The 17,235-nt window shown below is 34.8% G+C and overlaps 1 protein-coding gene across 1 annotated transcript in view; it reads right to left on the reverse strand.

Annotated features, from left to right (window-relative positions):
- The window catches only part of LOC141392544 (uncharacterized), a 172,275-nt gene that overhangs the window by 45,048 nt on the left and 109,992 nt on the right, over window positions 1–17,235 (reverse strand). The gene's annotated exons all lie outside the window — the stretch shown is intronic.

Below are 17,235 nucleotides of genomic sequence, written 5' to 3' on the forward strand. Positions count from 1 at the left end.
TCAACATCCTCCTGTCCAAATCTTATGACATTTTATGCAGCGTGGAATTCAAAGTGGAATGGAGTGCTCAGCAGAAGATGTTGTTTGTTTCATATTTTGTTGGTCATGGAATAAAACTCATTCATGTGCAAAGCCCAAGCTTTGTAAAATTTTGTCGCGGATCTTGTGAATAGAAATACTCCAAAATGCTTAGTTTTTTACTGCTATTCAATACTTCAGGCAGAGAGTAGCACAGCGCCAACATCAACAGTCATCTTGTTGCTACACTGCCACATAACGATGACAGTTAACCGAAAATATTGTATGTTTTCTATTTTTTTTAGTCTTGTCCCTATTCAAAATCGTCTTTCTCAACACTTTCCGCAATTTCTAAAGCATTTTCTCAAGTAGCGATAGAAGAAGCAATAATATCAACAGCAGTTGATTATTTTTTTGTAAACGTCCACAACGTTTATTGGTGTAATGAGAATCAGTGATGCCATCCCAAGGACATTTCCAACAAAAATTACTTGGGAAAAATTTTAATAATTTGGTAAGAAGGGACCCTTAGAATCATCAAACCAATCAACTTACAATTTTTAAGAATATAGTACATGGACCATAAGATCAACGAATGAATTGTTAAAGAATATTAAAATTAGAGGAGTAAAATATATAAATATAAATAATTTTTGGGGGTCGAGAAGACAAATATACTAGCATTTTTGATGAAAGCTTTTGATGGACAAATTCCAGAACACAAGTAGATGCTGACATCCTCAAGTGTAGCCCCATGAATCCCATTTGAAAGTATTTCACCATGAAATGAAAAAGAGAAGATTATAAAGAATTTCGCAATTTGTTATGAACCTTAATCAGCGAATCTGTAACAGAAGATAATAATTCTCTACGAAAAAATTGCAAGCAGTAAGAGTGATATAGGCGAGGTGCAAATCAAACGGATATGTTCCATTGTGCGTTCGATTCAATCTTTTCCTTGTAGCTACAACCGCCTTTATGTCGGAGCAAATGTAAAGTCGGCACGGAAACAGGATGTCGAATGTTGTAAAAGGCAACATATATAGGAAGCCTACCCAATGCTTCTCTACCAAAGACCACACCCTAAGAATCCATGGTATGATCAGGAGTTTTTTGATGATATTGAAGAGTCAGTTCGCCGGGCCGAACTTTTTATGCCCTCCACCACGAACTGTTTCGAAGTGAATAGGAACAATTAGTTTAATTTCGTTTTATTACAGGAGTAGTACATATATATATATATATCAACTTATAATACTCCCTTCAAAACAGCCCATATGGGGCGACATTTTTGTTCTTTCCAAAACATGGACCAATGTTTACAATTTTCTGAATTGAGCGAAATACATCATATTGGGCAATACCGACTAGACCTAAACCTGCATATTCTGGATTTGTATAGTTAACAATATGGCGGCTGTATAAAACGTTGACCTGTACCGATAAATTACTGGAGGAAAGTTTCGTAACTCGAGCGAAGACTAAACACCAGATTTCAGTTATTCCCGTTGAATAATGTGGCTTAACATTTCAAAATACCGAAAATTGAGAGGACCTTTCTATGGGTGCTACATAACAACATGGAACAATACCGGAAAATTTCAGGTGGAAAGTTTTATACCACCAACGGACTATTAAATATCATCCTTTTCGATGGGGTATTGATGACACAACCTTCAAAATACCGGAAATCGGGAAGTACGCTTCTATGGGGGTTATTTGAAAAAAAGGGCTTATACTGATAATTCTCTTCAGCAATATTTTATATTCTCATGGCATTTTAAATTCTAAATTTCAATTCAAAATACCGAAAATCGGGAGGTACAGTTCTATGGGGGCTATATGAAGACAATTTTCAGGTGGAGCCATTTCTGTGTTATAATGAGGCTAAAGCCTTCAATATACCGAAAATTCGAATATACCGTTCTCTGGGGGGTACATCAGAACGTGGACGTACACCGACAAATTTCTGAGGGAAATTTTTGTAGCTCAGAAAAAGACTAAATACCAAATTTAAGCCACAGTATGTGTATGGGAAGGATCTCGTTGTTTTCTTTATAGTATATTGGCTCAGACTCAGAGCAATAACAATCACCTGATATTTTAATAATTAACTTATCATAACGCTAACATTGACCCGTATTATGTAATAGGAGTCGTAGGAATATGAAGTTTCTCGATCAAAAATACCCAATTTTCAGTAGAATTTCAAGTTTATTTTGCTCCATCTCTCTTCAGTTTTTTATAAAACTAAGAAGAAACTGTTAATTTTGCCAAATTTTTAACGTATTATAGACAATTAAAGTCCACAGCTTTCATAAGGTCTTATTTCCCCGGTATTAAAGTCATAGTTCGACCAATTTTAGCGTTTTAAACTAGAAATAGCTTTAATTTGTTTTTAAAGAGTCGTAACAGTAGCATTCAAAATTTGTATTTTTACCCAAGTTATTAAAGAATGTGCCATTCCAATGAAACACTTTAAACCGTACAAATTTTGGGGTTTTTGAAAGAAAACACTAAGTTTGGACCAAATCAGTTGCTCCGGTTATGAGATATCGCGCGTACCATTTCAGCGAACAGTTTTGAACTTTTGTGGGGGAGGTACCCGAAGGAGTGAATCCATATGGCCCATCTTAAAACATGTTTTAATTTTACGCAAAATATTACGAATGTTAAAATTTGGACAGAATCTGTTTGTCCGTTCGAGAGTTATCGTGCGCTCCAGCCAGACAGATGGGCGGACATGGCTAAATCAACTCCAAATTGTCTGAAACGGATTTCATTCAAACATACTTGAGGGTCTAAAACCATTATTTCGATGAGTCACATTTTGTTCGTATTAAAGTGTATATGAAGAAAAGTCAAAAAAATTTAACATTGATGAAGCCAAGGTTTGCACTGTTATAATTCGCGAAATATTGCAGTGTACCACGAAATATGACCATAGTTGGATCAAACGAAGTGTTTTTAATCAAAGCTCAAAAATGTGACTAAAAAAGCTTATTTGCGCGGAAGCTATGACCGCGTAAATAAATAAAAATAGGTAAAAACACGTTGAAGCAAACGAGTTTTTTTACGTTGTTATTCGATTGGCGGTTAAACCGTTTAAATTGCGGATATCTGTCCAAAGTAAAAGTAGAAGAATACAAAATGAAGATTACACTTCTAATGTATCACATTTCAAAATCTCCACTACATCCACCTTTTATGGATGCTGACATTTTGAAGCCAGATTTAAGGTGTTTTTTTGTATTTTTGATCTAACTGCGACGCACATTCGGGCATTTCAGAAAACATACACTAGAATCAAAGTACTCGCGATTACGCATTATTTGATATGTATATTGTCTATGTAGCCCAGACAGCATCACAGTAATCCACTGCCAAAGGCCAAAATTTAGTCATAGATCGTGAAAAAATCTATTTTTTGAAAATTTTGTTAGAACTTAGTTTAAGTTCGAAGATGGGTTATAGCGGTCCACTCCTTCCGGTACCTCTCCCACAAAAGTTCGAAAATGTTCGGAAAATTTGTGCGCACGATAACTCTTGTAGGGAGTAACCGATTTGGTCAATACTTTGCATATCGTGAAATTTCCACTAAACTTAGATGAGGTTTCAATATGGACTCAATCGGTCCACGCCTGCTGGTACCTCCCACACAAAATTTCAGAAATGTTCAGTTTAGGACCTGCTCTCCAATCCTTTTGATTTTTGTTGTAACAACTTCTATTCACTGCCCCCATACGACGGTACAAGTTTCATGAGGGGCATACCTCCTGAAAAAATTGTCTGAAATAAGCAAAAAGCCCTTCGACACCGTGTGTAGTGGTTGGAGCGCAAGATAACTCTCGAACGGATCTGCCGATTCGATCCAAAATTTGGCCTTCGTAGTATTTTGTCCAAACATAGTTTAAATTCGAAGATAAGCCATATCGGTCCACTCCTTCAGGTATCTCCCCCACAAAAGTTCAAAAATGTTCAGAAAAATTCGGCGCACGATAACTCTTGAAGGGAGTGACCGATGTAATCCTATCCTTTGCACATCCTAATATATCTACCAGATATAGATCAGGTTCGAATATGGACTATATTTGTCTACTCCTTCTGGTACATCTAACACAAAATTTCGGATAAGTTCACATTAAGACCAGCTCTCGAATCACTTTGATCTTTGTTGAAGCGATTTGCATTCGCTACCTCCATTACGACAGTAAAAGTTTTTGCAGGGGCAAGTCCATATTTCTTGGGGAAACAGCCCGAAATGTGTAAAAAACCTCTATGTCACCATATGTGGCGTTCGGAGAGCACGACAACTCTCGAACTGTTCAACCGATTTGGTCCAACTTCTAAAATGGTCCATATCGGTTCTCCCTAAGGGTATCTTCTCCACACAAGTTCAACATTTGTGTCTTAGTGCAGTTAATTCCTAATCCACATTTTTGTTGGCAAGTACAAATGTCCAAAAAGGGCCACAAAATTCTGAAGAGACCTTAAATACATTCGATCTGTCCGTAGGTAAAATTTTCACTTCATATTGGCTGAGGGTATATATCTGTCGGCAAAGCCGACTGACACTTTTTTACTTGTCAATAAAGAAAGTGACACATCAATCGCGTTTTTGCGAAAACATCGGTTTAAAAAATTTAGTGGCTGTATCCGATTTATCCCAAGAATAGTGTGTGATGCTACATCCACGGTTCTTGATGGATTTTATCGAAATATGTTTAGATCGATATATTTTTTCATGGGTGATAGTGAAATCGGATGCGCATAAAAAGTGTATGCAATTTGTGCAAATTATATGCGTTATACAGTTTGTTGCACACTAAATTGCAAACGATGCTACATCTTAGCGGCCAAAAGTAAATCCTGGCAAATGTGTACAAATTAAAAGAGTATAATTCGCAGTATTGGTAAGCCGCATGCGCATCAAGTGATTTGGATGATTTCGCGATTTACACGCATTTAAAAGTGGGCATTACCCGATACAGTTTTATTTCAAGAGTATACCCCATTTAAAAGAAACCAAAATTTATTTGAACGATACCCATATCTCCCGCTAGATGTTAGCGTATATTCGAGAAGTGATTAGAATAAAAATTGTGATTTTTTGTGTGAAATTTAACTAAAATACAAAAAATAACTCCTACCTATTTTTCCTACATTTTTTCATCTAACTCACAAAATAAATTTTAATAAATATTTTCTCTTACAAAAATTTTATAAATTTCCTCAATATATATTTTTTTTTGTTTTTGCTATAATTTGCAAACCACTAAACGGATTTACATAGTTTTGATTTCATTTAAATCTCAGCGATGTTTAGATTACGTACATATTTTTAATATATTTTTTAGATGCATAAACAGATTGAATTTTATTAAAACAAGTTGCAAACTACCAATTGTTTTGAATTCGTTCCTAATTTCTGCGAAAATGTACAACTTTTTCACTAAAGTTATGGGACCTCAGTAAACATATAGTATGTAGGAAGCCATAAATTAACAATGTTTCTCGATATAATGAATGGCGTTTTTATAAGATTTTTTCTAATAATCAGAATTGAAACAGCCATAACTTTCGCGCGCAATATCCAAAATTAGTATCTCGAACAGATTTGAGAATGTGAATTTTTTCTCAATGCATGTACCAAAAATCGTTCATGTAGCGTCAAAACACATTTTAATTTTTTTTTCAAAAGGAATATTATTAGCATTAATGCTGAGGGTATAATAAAAAATAATTTAGAACATTTAAGTTACAATGTTTTTTATAAATGCACTGAAAACTAGAAAATAATTTTTCGCTTAGCTTCAATATGTATATTCTTCTTCATGATGGAATCTCCCAAATAAAACGCTTGCCGTTTAATTTTGTCACCGTTTATAATTTAAATGCAAGCGTTTTATTTAAGACCCACCAAAATTTGAAGGAAGGGGTTCTTTGCGATGACGTGATTTCATGTCATCTTTTGCATTGGTTCAAAGGAAGTCGTGAAAGATCCAATCTTTTCATTAGGATTTGAACCAATGCAAAGGAAGTCGTGAAAGAACCCATCTTTTCATCAGCATTTGTACCCATTCCTTCGATCCAATAGAGATGATTTTTGTGTTTTTATTTACACACCTGTTTATTTTCATTTTGGTGTGTTCCAGTACTGCAAAAATCTACTAATTTTTACTATTTTTTCCGATAACATAAAGGAAAAATTTTTATCGTAGTAAAAATTAGTAAATTCCTGCAGGTTCTGGAACAGACCAAAGTTGTTAGAACTGTCGTCGTGATGTTGTCTTACATTTCCTGCATATCAGACAACTAAAACTTCTAAACAATTGGTATTGTATGAAGCTCGAAATGTCTGCAATAAAAATGAAGTCCCAATCATCGAGCTAAAAATAGAATCGGACTGCACACATTGCTATTTTAAAAGTTCCCTTGTCTGTTCAAAATCTGACATAGAACGAAATCAATCAAATCTCGCTTCTTGAAATTTGAAAAAAAGTCCGAAACGAAAAGGAACAAGAATCTGATTCTGATAAAGAAGAAACGACTTTTGGAAAGAAACAACTAAAAATAAATTCAAGAAGAATAAATGGTATTTTCCAGAAAAAGTCTCTCCTCCCCGTTCGTTACATTTTGTTCTTAGAGATCCCTAAAGCAAGCCAGGTTGTAGATCCCTACATATTTTCATCACTAAACAAAAGAGTATACATTTCCAAAATGTTATAAAATAACAAAATTATAAAATAAAAGTAATTTACGAAATAAAAATACTTAAAGGAGTGCATTTGGAGTCCATGTCGAAATCTGAACTGGTGATGGGAAGATAATAGAAAAAACCTTTTGTAAGATGAAAGAATAGCAGTTGCGGAGAACGAAGGAAGTAATCTTTTGCGTTGCAGCAGTGGTGGTTATTAATTTTGGATGTAAACTTTTTGCTGATCAATTAATTGTAGTAATTTAGTGAATTCGTTTGAATTAATAAAGAGTTTTGTTTGTCCATATTTCAATAGAGCATTTCCATTTTCCAAACAAGACATGAAAATGTCATGCCAAGGGGTTGGTGAAAATGACATATCAAAGCATTGGTTAACATGACATGTCAAATAATGGGTGAAAATGACGTGTCAATGCATTGGTTAAAATGACATGCCAAAGCATTGGTGAAAATGACATGTCAATGCATTGGTTAAAATGACATGCTTAGGATCCAAAAAAGAACGTCATCTTTTGGGGGTCACGCTCATATAAAATTCATGAGTGAAAATGACAAAAATATGACATGCCAGATCACTTGCACCCATGATTCAACTCATGATTTTTCGTCGAAGATTTTACTGGGGAGATTCCATCATGAAGAAGAGTATACATATTGAAGCTAAGCAAAAATTATTTTCTAGTTTTCAGTGAATTTATAAATAAAACACTGTAACTTATTTTTTTAAATTATTTTTTGTTTTTAACTTTTTAGTAAATACATTTTTTTTGACCACTGAGAACCCCATAACCAAATTACAGTCAATTTAGGCCGAAAATGTATATACAAACTTTAAAATGCCGGAAATCGGGTGGTACCGTTTATAGGGGCCATACCAAAACCTGGACCTATGTCCACAATTTTCTGTACCATTGGGAACTCCAAATACCAATTTACAGCCAATTCGGCCTAAAAATGAAGATAAAATCCTTAAAACACTTGAAATCGGGTCGTACCGCTATATATACCAAAACCTACACCTATGTCCACAATTTTTGGTAGGAAAGTTTCTGTAAAAAAAGTTTCGTCCTAAAAATGTAGATAAAATCCTTAAAATACCTGAGGGTTGTACCGCTATATGGGGGCTATAGGAAACAAATGGACAAATGGATTGATTTTGGTTTCATATTCATGTATTGTCGTCCAAATTTGAGAAATGTACAAAGTATCAGTTCGATTGCTCAACTGCTACTGTGCTAAAAATGAGTTACTAGATTTTAACTAAACGGATGCCAAAGCAAGTTAAATAAAACACTGTAAAAACACATATCTTCTTAAACAATCATCGGAATAACTTTTATGACACATTTTTCAAAGCCATCTAGTCAAACAGAGCAGCGAAAAAAATTCTCATAGACCAAGGCATATTTATCTCCAAAAACTATTTTTGTGACTCAAAGCATTTGAAAATATGAATGCAGTTTTTAGTTGCGATTTACATTTCTCCCGAAAAACCAAAGGAAATGGAGAAATGTTCAACATCAATTATTTACATTTGCACTTCATGCAAAGAGCACCAGGACAGGACAACAACAGCAACATACGCAACAAAAAGTTCTTTTCATGATTTTTATTGTTTAAACAACGAAAAATTGTGTGCACAATAAAATACAAACTTTGTTGACAAAAATCGAGTGAAGCGAAAAGAGCAACTGGAGAAGAATGAGTAATAGGAAAGGGTGTAGAGGATAAGAATTGCCAGAAACATCCCAGCAAAATGTTCGATGCCAAATATGTCATTCAATCATGGGTGCAAGTGATCTGGCATGTAATTTTTTTAGCATCTTCATCGATGAATTTTATATGAGCGTGGACCCCAAAAGATGCTATTCATTTTTGGACCCAAAGCGTGTCATTTACACCAATGCTTTGACATGTCATTTTCACCAATGCTTTGGCATGTCATTTCCACCAATGCTTTGGCATGTCATTTTCACCAACCCTTTGCAATGACATTGTCATTATGACGAGAGTTTTAACAAAGTTGTTTCTGATTTCGAGTCTCCGACAACATCAAACCTAATCTTATCTTATATATTTAGAAAAATGTGTATAAATAAAAACACAAAATTCGTCTCTATTTGATCGATGGAATGTGTTCAAATGCTGATGAAAAAATCGAATCTTTCACGACTTCCTTTGCATAGGTTCAAATGCTGATGAAAAGATCGGATCTTTCACGACTTCGTTTGAACCAATGCAAGAGATGCCATCAAATCACGTCATCGCATGGAACCCCTTCCTTCAAATTTTGCTGGGATATAAATGCAATCACATGCAGGGCCAAAAAATGTAATATGAAATATTTGTGATCTGTTGTTAAAACATGTGGCCTAAGGAGGAAAGGGAAACAACATCATGGTATGGTAAGTATGGTAAGTAAGAATTTTTTTTCTAACATATATCGGTATGTATTTGCAGAACACAACTTATTTTTATAACCCCACGAAACGTTTTTTTAGGATTAACACAAAAATTATCATAGAATTTTTTTAATTTCATAAAGAGAGTAAGAGAAACCTGATTGAATTGTTCCACAAACATCCCTTAAAGGACAGGGGAGACTTCTTTCATATCAATGAGTGCACCCCGATTCATATTAGCTCAATGATATGGGACCTACAGTTTATCGCCGAGTCCGAAAGGCGTGTCTAAACACCACATGGCCGAAACACTCAGGAAATGTGGCCAGCATTATTAAGGGGTACTTTGCCACCATTGAAAAGTGTTTTGATGTTGCCTGGCCGTGGCGCGTGTGCATACCATTGCACCACGGTGGCACCCAAATATATTTATATGGTTTACAATACCGCCAATCCCCTAACCTACATATCCCAACCTCGATAGCCTGTAATGTTGCCCAGCATAAAATATTCCAACCATGACAAAAAACGCATGGAGAAAAAGTACATTTGTTTGTTTTTCTGTCGTTTATTTGCCTACAACACAAACAACAACATCAGCACAACAAACAACAACCACAAATAGTAATACAAGTTTTATATTTTGTTAATGTTTTAAAAGTCATAAACAGTAAATGGCATGAAACTCAACGCCATGGTGGCAATGACAAGACGCCAATGGGAACAGGCATTCTTCTCCTTGCAGAAGTTTGCTTTGGTAATAGGATTGGTAAGTAGCATTAAATGTTGCAACGAGGAGTAGTAGTCATTGTTCTTTTATTAGTGTTGTTGTCGTTGTTGGCATTCGTATGTTGCTGCTGGTGGTACATGGGGAATGGTTATAATTGTGGCTGTAAAAGTTCAAATGAATATTAAAAGGAAATACTGAAAGAAAAAGAATAGAAGGCTTTTAAAAAAGACATACGTAGAAGTCTTAGACATTAGGCCGGGGCGATTTAAACCCCCTAATGGAAAAGTCGTGTTTCGGATTCCTGGGATTGTACTGAACAGAAAAGTCCACTAGACCATTCGTCTACGGTGAAAATGGAGCTTCCCGATTTTAGTTTGAAGATTTTTGTTCACGTTTTTGGATATTTTGGATATAAATGCTAAAACATTGAGATTTTCCATTCTTGAGAAGGTCTTCTTTGTATAAAATACTTTTAGAAGGTAGTCTATGTCTAACTAACCACAAGAAGGTCGTCTATGTCAATAAGACTTTGATAAGGTCGTATATGTCTAGAAGACCTTGGGAAGATCTTCGTCCTTGAAGAGGATGACTTTGAGAAAGTTCTCTATGTCTAATTATGTTGAGGAAGTCTTATGTATCAAGAAGACTTTAAGACTTTAAGTTTTCCTGAGTCAAGAAGACCATGAGAAGGTCATCTCTGTCTACTGGACCTTACTGAGATCTTCTCTGTCTAGAAGTTCACAAAAAGGTCTTCTACATCCAGAATACCTTGAGAAGGTATTCTAAGACAAGAAGAACTTGAGAAGGTCTTGTTCGTCTAACAGACCTTGAAAAGCTATTCTGCGCCTAGATACCCTTGAGAAGGTCGTCTTTGCCTTGAAGACCTTGAGAAGGTCTTCTCTGCCTACAAGACCTTAAGAATGTCTTCTCTATCTAGAAGATTTTGAGAAGTTTGTCTATGTCTAGAATACCTTTAGACGGTTATATATGTCTAGAAGACCTTGAGAAGGTCTTCTGTGCCTAGAAGTCCTTTAGAAGGTTGTCTATGTCTAGAGTAACTTGAGAAGGTCGTCTATGATCAGAAGACTTTGAGAAGGCCTTATATCTCCAGAAGACTTTGAGAATGTCTTCTATGTCTAATTGAGAAGGCTTTCTATGTCTAGAAGACCTTGAGAAGTTCTTCTATATCTAGAATACTTTGAGAAGGTTTTCTGTGTTCCAAAGACATTGAGAAGGTTTTCTATGTGTAGAAAGTCTTCTATATCAAGAATACCTTGAAATGGTTTTCTGCGCTACGCAGACCTTGAGATATTCTTCCATGTCTCGAAGAAGGTCTTTTATGTCTTAAAGACCTTGAGAAGGTATTCTGTCTTTGGAGGACCTTAAGAAGCTAATCCGAGTCTAGGATACCTATAGAAGGTCTTCTGTGTTTAGAAAACTTTGAGAAGGTATTCTGTTTCTAGAAACCCTAGAAACAATGTCTTCTGTGCCTGAAAGACGTTTTGAAGGTCTTCTGTGTCATGAAGACCTTGAGATAGTCTTCTGAATACCTTGAGAAGGTATTCTATGACTAGAAGAACTTGAGAAGGCCTTCTTCGTCTAACATACATTGAAAAGGACCTTGGGAAGGTTTTCTATGTCTAAAGACCTTGAAAAGCTGTTCTATGCCTAGAAGACCTTGAAAATTTCTTCTATATCTATAAGACTTTGAGAAGGTTTTCTCTGTTCCGAAGCCATTGAGAAGATCTTCTATGTGTAGTAAGTCTTCTATATCAAGAATACCTGGAAATGGTTTTCTGCGTTACGAAGACCTTGAGATAGTCTTCTATGTCTAGATGACCTTGATAAGGTCTTCTATATCTTAAAGACCTTAAAAAGGTCGTTTATGTCTTAAAAACATTGAAAAGGTCTTCTGTCTTTGGAAGACCTTAAGAAGCTGTTACGAGTCTACGATACCTGTAGAAGGTCTTCTGTGTTTAGAAAATCTTGAGAAGGTCTTCTGTTTCTAGAAACTTTAAAGTAGTTCTTCTGCGTCTAGAAGACCCTGACAATGTCTTCTGTGTCTAGAAAGACCTTAAGAATGTCGTCTGTGTGTAGAAGACCTTGATAAGGTCTTCTCTGTCTAAAACATCCTGAGAATATCTTCTTTGTCTAGAAGACCTTTTGAATGCCTTCTGTGACATAAAGACCTTGAGGTGATCTTCAGTGTCTACGAGACCGTGCGAAGATCTTGTATGACAAGAAAATCTTCTGCGACTGGAAGTACAAAACCTTAGGAAGGTTTTTGTATCTAAAGGACCTTGAGAAGTTCTTTTGTGTCAAGAAGACCTCGAAATGGTCTTCTGTATCTACAAGGTCTTGGGAAGATCTTCTGTGACTGTAATACCTTAAGATGGTCTTATGTGAACTAAGTAAGTTTCTTTGACTAGAATACCTTATCTTCTGTGTCCAGAGGACCTTGAGAAGTTTTTGTTTTATATGTAGAAAACCTTAAAAATTTCTTCAATATACAGAAGACCCTTGTTATTTTTTCTTTCTGTGTATGTGTTTTGTTTTAAAGTCATATATTGTTATTCTCATTGTTGCTGAACTTTGTCCTGTTGCCGCCCTATTTTGAACTATGCTCCCAACACAAGACACAGTGACAGTCGAAATATTTAAAATAATAGCAACACTGAGAGCAACAGCAACAGTGAATACCAGTGGAGAGAACATGGAGCAGTGACAAGAATATAATACTACAACAACAAGTGTTTGGCACAGTAACGGAAATGAATTGCTTTAAAACTTTGTTTTGTATTCAAACGCCCGGCCAAGTCAAAGTGGTTTCTCATGTGGCAGAAAAATTCTAGACTCATTTTCCAAAGACTCACGCGCACACACACGGACATACAGTAAACCACTGAAAATAGTTAAAAACTGGGCTGATGTCTGTGGCAAAAAATTTGAAGTAAAGTAAAGAACTTTGTTTCCAGTTGTTTTTTCGTTTCTAACAAAACCAGAGGAAACTTTTTTCTCTATTTCTGGCTCTTAAGAAAGAATAAGTTATGCCACGGCACGCATTTCAACATTTACCGGAATGAAAATATTTATTGACAATAAATTTAATTTAATTAATACATTTGTTTGAGTTTGTATGATGGCACAAAACATCCCACTCACAAACACAGATGTACGCTCTTAGGCATCACAATAAATATTAAGATACACTATCGGCACTGTCACAGTGAAAGCTTTTAAAAACTTCTTTGTAACTGTTAATGCAGTTTGTTGTCATTGGAATTTTATGGAGAAGCTCTGCAGTTTGCTGTTTTTACAAGGAGATATAAATGGGTAATTGGTGCGTATGCGTGCTAGAATAGGGGGTATGTTACGTAATGTATACGTGTGGTCGAACTTTTAATAGTTGGAGAGATAAAGATGATATGGCACAAAAGTTAAATATTTTAAATAATAGGTTTACGAAATCCTATTATTTAAAATATTTAACAATTGTGTTAAATTTAGGTTAGGCTTCTTTCACTAAGAATTATAATATGATATTGAGATGATGTCTCAAAATCACTTTAAATTGTTTATAAAATATAGAATGTTTTTAATAAATAGAAGACCAATATACGTAGGTTTTTAATTAAACCAATAAACTAATTGGATTTTCTTGCAAATACTAGCTGGTATCGTTCAATATTTAATATTATTAAATATTTTAGTTTCTCCAATATTGTTAAATGTCTATAACTACTATTGATACATTTGTATAACCATAAAATATTATTGCGATAATACATTTATTATTATCCTATTACAATTTGTAATTTCATCTACATAAATCCATACCCTTAAAATAATATTATGATCTCAGTACTGATGTTCTATTTTAATGTTCTGCCCCAGCGACAAACAAATAGAATTTTGACATTGCAATAAATTATGTTAACAAGTGAAAAATTTGTTCGTTTGTGCAATTTGGCGGAAATGAATTATAAAAGAATTTCATGTCGATATTGGTTTTCGGATTTGTTGTCCTAAAATAACAAAACACCAACAGTTACCAAACTATCAGAGAGGACAAAGATAAATCAGAGGGGGATATAAGACCAAAACTCTATGATTTCAAACACTATACTGCCAATTATGATGGACTCCGAATCCAGACCAGTTTTTTTCACGACTCCGGGTCGACTCCTAAATTGAATTCCAATACCACTAAAAATGAATAAAATGTGCACAAATTTGAAACTCTTTCTTATATTATGGCCTGTATAGGCTAATCTGTTCGTTTTTCCTTACATGATTTTAGTAAGGGCATTCGTTCAAATATTATACTCAACTACACAATATAAATATGAAGTTAAATTCATATCTATATTGTTTCTACTGAATCTTATATTGAAAAAGTTGCAAAAATACAAGTTAAAAATGTTGTTTCGGTTTTGAAGTTTTTTGCCAAGTAAATTCTTGAAGCAACTCTTCCCCTTAAGAAAACCTTTAACCCACTTCGTACTTGGTGTTCGATTTTTCACTTTTTTTAAAAATTTTAAACAGCCAATAAGCAAAAAAATCTTCCCTTGAAAATCCCCGGTAGGGGTACATTTTTGAAACCTATATTTTTGGATAGTTTTAAAATTAATTTTAAAAATTATAAAAAAGGAAATTATTTAAATAAAAATAGTAGTCATGGGGAATTATTGCCAATATATGTAACCATTTCACAAAATAAAAAAAAAAAACATGATATATATGCGCAAGCTCGACTTTACATATGTGCAAAGTTGACTGTTTGAAATTTCGAACACTGGTGCTTATCCTACATGTCGGTGGCTATATCAAAACGTGGAAATGTACTGACAAATTGTGGGGAAAAGTTAATATAGTCCCATAGAAGACTAAATACTAAACTTCAGCCATATCTAAATGATAGTGCGGCTAAAACCCTTTAATATCCTAAAATCGGGAGGTACCGTTCTACGGAGGCTATATAAAACGTGGACCTGTACAGACAAATTTCTGAAGGAAAGTTTCGTAACCGCAAAAAAGACTGAATATTCTTCAACTACAGCCATTTCTGTTATATAATGTAGCTATATCCCTGAAAACCCCCGAAAATCGGGCGGTACCGTTCTATGAGGGGCAATCCAAAACGTGGACCAACATTTCGAACACCATTTCCGGAAAAAGGAAAAATCGAAAAAAATATTTTGAGTAGATTTTTGATATCAGTCGGTCCTAAAGTGTTTAGTTTTTAAAAAAATAAAAAAGGTGTCTTGAGGCGATATGGTTAAGCTTTTAAATAAATGTGGAAATGAAAAGATGATACTAATAATAAGGATTACATACATATGTTCAAAATTATTGGGAATTCATGATCATTAATCACTGGATGTAAGCCAAAATTTTAGTGTGTTTCGAGGGTTTTAAGGGGTGAATCCCCGTTGAAAAGCCATATAAAAGCCATTATTCATGATTTTTTTTTTTAGAAAATTACGTTTTTTTTTTGGTAGATTTTTTCTGCATTTGGAAGGGCATAATATTTTCTGAATTTGTTTGTTAAAAAAATTTACTAAATTTGGTTGCAAATGGCCGTCTATGAAACACAGTTTTTATGAAATCTTTTTGCGGTGCGAGCTTCGGGAGCTTCAGTTTCCCGAGTGAAACATCTGATAATGGTATGAGATTAATAGACTTCGCAAGTGCAAAAACATGTTCATAAGGGCATGAAAAAGAGAGAAATAGAAAAGTCCGAAAATTCTACCAAAGAGTGAAACATCATACTGATGGCATTGGTACAGGCACATCCTTCTGTAGAGACCAGCAAGGTAATTTGGTAACTAATACAGATATGGGAAGATAACTTTTCCAAACTGTTGGTGTCCAACAGTAGCGAATACGACGAACATACCACAGATTCAAACGCAGAAGAGGGTATTGAATGTATGCCGTCCGACTAAGATAAGGTAAAGACAGCAATAAATCGGCTGAAGGTAATAAGGCAGCAGGAGACGACGGGGCCCAAGAGCTGTTCAAAACAAAATAATTGAACCATACCAATGCAGCTTTAGATCCACCATTGACCATATATTTTTACCCTGTATACCAGACTTAGATAAGGTTTCAATATTGACTCAATCGGTCCTTTCCTTCGGGCACCTCCCACACAAAATTTCGGAAAAGTTCAGTTCAGCTCTCGAATCGCTTTGATTTCTGTTGTATCAACTTGTATTTACTGCCCCCTGTGCGACTGTACATATTTCATCAGAGCCAAGTCCATATTTCCTGTAAGTTGCTAAAAACCCCTATGACATCGTGTGTAGAGGTTGGAGCGCAAGATAACTCGGATATGCCGATTCGGTCCAAAATTTGGCCTTCGTAGTATTTAGTTCAAGCTTAGTTTATGTTCGCCCACTTTTCGGCTTTCCCAAAAAAAAAAACCAGAACAAAATATTTGCAAGCTGACAGCACGATTCAACTAAGAAATCATCGATTTCTGTTAAGTTGAAATAACATCAGCACAGTTACCTGTGAGTATGTCGATAGAATTTTATTTACAAAATTCCGTTTTGTTTTAGTTGAAGATTCAATCATATGATTGTCTAAGTCTGGAGTTTCCCCCATTGGCTTAACTTCATCACTTTCCTCTTTGCAGAGAAAAATGTTTACAAAACGCACTGACAGCTTGCAAAATTTACTGATCGCTACCAATATCATGATTTCATCCCGGCGAAGGGAATTATCAATTGGCTTTTCAGTTTTTGAAATGATGATTTTTGTAAATAAAATTCTATCGACATACTCACAGGTAACTGTGTTGATGTTATTTCAACTTAACAGAAATCGATGATTTCTTAGTTGAATCGTGCTGTCAGCTTGCAAATATTTTGTTTTGGTGTTTTTTGGGAAAGCCGAAAAGTGAGCATCATTCTCATTAACATGAGAATACTCGATGCTTAAAGAGTTCAGGTTTTCACTAAAAAATCATCATTTCAAAAACTGAAAAGCCAATTGATAATTCCCTTCGCCGGGATGAAATCATGATATTGGTAGCGATCAGTAAATTTTGCAAGCTGTCAGTGCGTTTTGTAAACATTTTTCTCTGCAAAGAGGAAAGTGATGAAGTTAAGCCAATGGGGGTATACTCCAAACTTAAACAATCATATGATTGAATCTTCAACTAAAACAGAACAAACAATTTTTGAATTTTTAAAATTATTTTTATTAGCGATTTCATTTGTAACTTTGGCAATCTACAAATTTGAAATCGATAGGATTATGTTTTCGTATATGAACATTCCACGATTTTTTTTCTGGACACCCTAATGTTAGACCTCGCCGAAATGTTGATCTTTATTGAAAAATATAAGACAGATTTC

Source organism: Musca autumnalis, unplaced genomic scaffold, assembly GCF_047663935.1.
Source record: "Musca autumnalis isolate F117 unplaced genomic scaffold, ASM4766393v1 scaffold_2, whole genome shotgun sequence".
In the NCBI taxonomy this organism is placed as follows: domain Eukaryota; kingdom Metazoa; phylum Arthropoda; class Insecta; order Diptera; family Muscidae; genus Musca; species Musca autumnalis.